This window comes from Rousettus aegyptiacus, unplaced genomic scaffold (assembly GCF_014176215.1).
Source record: "Rousettus aegyptiacus isolate mRouAeg1 unplaced genomic scaffold, mRouAeg1.p scaffold_m13_p_7, whole genome shotgun sequence".
Lineage (NCBI taxonomy): Eukaryota > Metazoa > Chordata > Mammalia > Chiroptera > Pteropodidae > Rousettus > Rousettus aegyptiacus.
Genome location: NW_023416310.1, coordinates 64,389,600 through 64,393,875, shown reverse-complemented (window position 1 = coordinate 64,393,875; position 4,276 = coordinate 64,389,600).

The window sequence follows — 4,276 nt, the reverse complement described above, 5'->3', positions numbered from 1 at the left end:
GATGCTGCAGTGAAGGTGAATGTTGGGGGCAGGATGGACAGTTAAGTTCTTGCAAGCTTGTATGAGATACAGGTTTACATCTCTCTATGTGAAGACTGGGTCATTGACAAGGCAGAGCACAAGACTTAAAGAATGGCCATACTTGGACACAGCTGGCCTACTCCTAGAAATGTATCATTAGTAAAGATTCAGGCATGGATTAAAGATTTGCAAGCCAACATATATATCATAGGTATTTATATACTAGCAAAAATTAAAATAGCTAAAATATGCAGCAATAGGTAAATAATAAAGTGTTATAGTTAAAAATAGACAAGAAATGTTTAATGATATGGAAAATGTCCTGATATAATATAAAGTGAAACTAACAGTAATCAAACTCTGCACACCTAAACTATCCCAATTATGGAAAAATACATCTGTACACACACACACACACACACACACACACACACGAAAAAACAATAACAATACATTAAAAGAAATATAATTAACTAGCAAAAACTTCTGGATGGTGGAATTATAGTCATTTTGATTTTTTCTATTATTTCCTGAATTTATATAAAATGTTATTTTTCTAACAAAATTATTATTTAAAAATAGTTTCGTTGATAGACAATGAAATAAACTTCTGTTATATATTAAAGAATAAGCATTAAATTTAAAGTAAAATGTAGTTTTTTGACACAGAAATCCCACATTTATATCTCAAAACTTAACCAAGACACCGGATAAAATATCTTTGTATATGTGTCTGTGTCTGTGTATCTGTATATTTTTGTTTGCATCTGTGTGTGTGTGTGTGTGTGTGTGTGTGTGTGTGTGTGTTTAAGAGGAGAGGGCTAGGAGACAGCGAAGCAAAAGAATGATGAACACGAGCTCTGAAATCAGCCAGAACTGGTTGCTAAGTTTCATTCTATTGCTTGCTAATTCTGTGATTCTAGACAAGTCTTTCTCTGTAAAATTGAAATAATTGTCGTTATTAAGAAGATATTATAAATATATGTGAGGTCTTCAGAAGAATGCCTGGTTCGAGGCAAGCTTGCAGTCAATGGAAACCATCATTCTAATTAGAAGAGACAAGGACCAGTCTAATCATCAACTCCTTGCCATGGTGGATGAGATGGGGTGCCAATACAACCACCAGCTCCTACTTATACCAATGCCTTGAGAGTGTTCTCTTTTGCCTGTCTCTTCTTCTTGCTTTGATTTTTTTTAGGGATTACAGGGCTGAGTCTGTTGGAGCCAGGGGCTTTTGTGGAAGAAGATGGAATGGTCAGGACAAGCCCCAGGGGTAATTCCTACCCAGGAGGAACACCACAGGCCTCCACAAAACTAAATACAATCAGACTTAGAAGCAAGACATCCAAGGGACTAGGAATGTGTGAGACTACAAGATAGCCTTAAGAACAAATTTAAGATACTTAGAAAAATAGATTACTCCACAAATGAATGAAACAGTCTAATTAATCAACATTATCAGCATGATCTAAAATACAAATTACACATAGAATATAAAGAGTAATATTTCAATCTGAAATATAGAGTGAAATAATATCTCATTTATATATGTGATCATATACTCAGAACATTAATTATTAAAATACATAGCTAAGACCTAGGGTATGCAAAAATGCCACTTCAAGCAAGATAATAGTGCTTCTACAAAATTCAAATACATGGATGTATATTTATATAGTTTACCACAAACTCCTATGTTATACACTGTAGATGGAAACTTGGAATTCTGGTGAGGAGACCACAATGTCCTGTCAGAACCCTCCAGGATGGAAGCCCCCACTCTCCAGATGTTGACAGAGCTCAACTATCCTATATCCCATAGCTGGAGGGTCTTGCCCAAGGTCACACCCCCTGTTCAGGATCACTCAGCATCCAATAGACATTGGATTGGTGTTTTAACAAAGTCCAGCCGCCTTGGTCCAAATGGGGTAACAAACCTGTGCTACTCCAGAATGCCCAATAGGTCCCACTGAGGCCCTGATGTGACTGTACTGACACTCAGCTTCTCACTCTGACACACCACTGCCTTAATTCTCCCACATATGTCGATTAAACCACACTCTTCAGTAAACTTCCTGCGCACAAAACTCTGTCTCAGAGTTAGGTCACCTGACCCACAATATCTGATTTACAGTCTGTGTAAAGTTAGAGGTAGCATATTAATATGGCTAAGTTGGTACTTCTAGAAGTGGGAGACATCAGTTAGGATTCTGGTGGGTAAGAGCAGGGTAGCAATTAGTAAAAACCATGAATAATGGTTATACAAAATTTTTAATTTTTTTTTTAACAGTTGCTATTTTATGTAGCTACAAATAGCTTTACATAGCTCAATATCCCTTAAAGAGCCATCAACTTTCATGGATAATAAATTTTGATCCTGAGATATAAAGAAATATTTTAATTACGCTCATTTGTGTTTGAAAAAGCAAGGAAACATTTGATATCTTTGTTTATATTTTTTTCAAAAAGTAGTTTATAAAAAATGTGCAGGGTGACACTCCGGAACAGGGAAAAGGGATGATGATTTCTGAAAGATGCTGAGTTCAAAGGATATTATATGGAAAACCTAATTGTCATGACTCCAACCTCAGACTATACAAAAAATCATTTTCAGATGGAATACAGATCCAAATGTGAAAAAAGTCAGCTTTTGGAAGAAATCACAGGGTAACTTCTTCATGACATTGGAAAAGACAAAAATTGCTTAACTAAGGTGTGAGAAGTGCTAACCATAAGAGAAAAGGTATAGTAAGTTAAGTTAGACCACATTAAGATGAACAACTTGGATTCACTAACAGGCCTCATATCCAAAATATATAAAGAGCTTCTACGAATCAATAAGTAATAGAAAACCTAGAGAGGTTAATCAAGTAGCCACTAAGCCTAGGAAAAGAAATTCAATTTTATTAGTTATCAGTAAAATCAGAATTAAATTTGATATCACTAAAATGAAAAAGACGAAAGATGTTAAATGTTGCTATGGATGTAAATGGAACTCTCAGATATTGCCATTACCAGTGTAAATTGGGACCCATTGGAAACTGTTTGTCAATATCTATTAAGGTTGAATGCTTTCATACTGTGTGGCTTAAAATCTCCACTGTTAGTTTAACAGCCCTCCAAATTGTGTACGTGTTTTCATCAAAAGGTATGCACAAGAATGTTCAGAATATAACTATTTGCAACAACCAGACAATGGAAAATATTAAATACTCATTGAATAAAGAGATTGTGGTATGTTCACACAATGGAACACTACAATGCAAGTGAATACAAAAAAGATGGATGAATCTCACACACAAAAAATAAATAAATAACTTAAAGAAGCCAGACACAATAGAGTACATACATTCATAAAAATTACAAAAATAGGTAAAGCTAATCTAAGCTGTTAGAAGTCAGAACTGTGATCCCTTTGGTATAATGGCGCCTAGAAGAAGGCACTGGCAGAAGGGAGGGGGTCTGGATTTGCTGGAAATATTCTGTTTTTTAATCTAAGTGCTATTTACATGGGGAGAATGTATTTGTGAGAATTTCTTTATAATATGTGCTATTGTTTCTACATACAATATATGTCAATAAAAGGTTAAGAATGCAAAGGCCCTTAAATGATTAGAATTTGATTTCTGTAAAACTCATTTAGGTGGTATTAGATCAAGAAAGAAGGAAGCATGGGCCAAGGCGGGGAGGATGGGTAATTGTGAGATCCATGCTTGCTCTCCCCCCTCCCCCGAGCTCCCAACAGAGGCATTTTGTTATGTTTGGAAGGTCATTGAAAGACAAATGTCAGAAGTGTAGTTTCATAGAGAAAGCCTGGAGTGAGCCAAGCAGGCTTATCTGCTTAGCTGATTGACAGCCGTTTTTTAGTTTGGACAAGAAACTAAGAAATTACGACTTGAAAAATAAAGAGAAAATTAACATATGTGAGAATTATAGAAACTATAAATTGACTCAAATATCACATTAAATGCGTCACAACTGTTACACTCCCTCCTCCTCTTTTTATTTAAATCAAAGTTTGAGCTTTAGTAAATTGTGTTTAAAGGGTGTGTAGGTGTGCTTGTGTGTATGTGTGCATGTGTATGCATGTGCGTGTTTAAAGTCTTTCTTTGAATATGCTTGGATGAAAGTACCTCCATTTTCTCTTTTTCATTGTGGTTAACTGACATACTAGGGATAAATGAGCTCTCCTGTTCTTGGCATTTTGGAGAAATCTTGAGTGTATGTTTCTTTATAGTGTCTTCCTGGCCCAAGT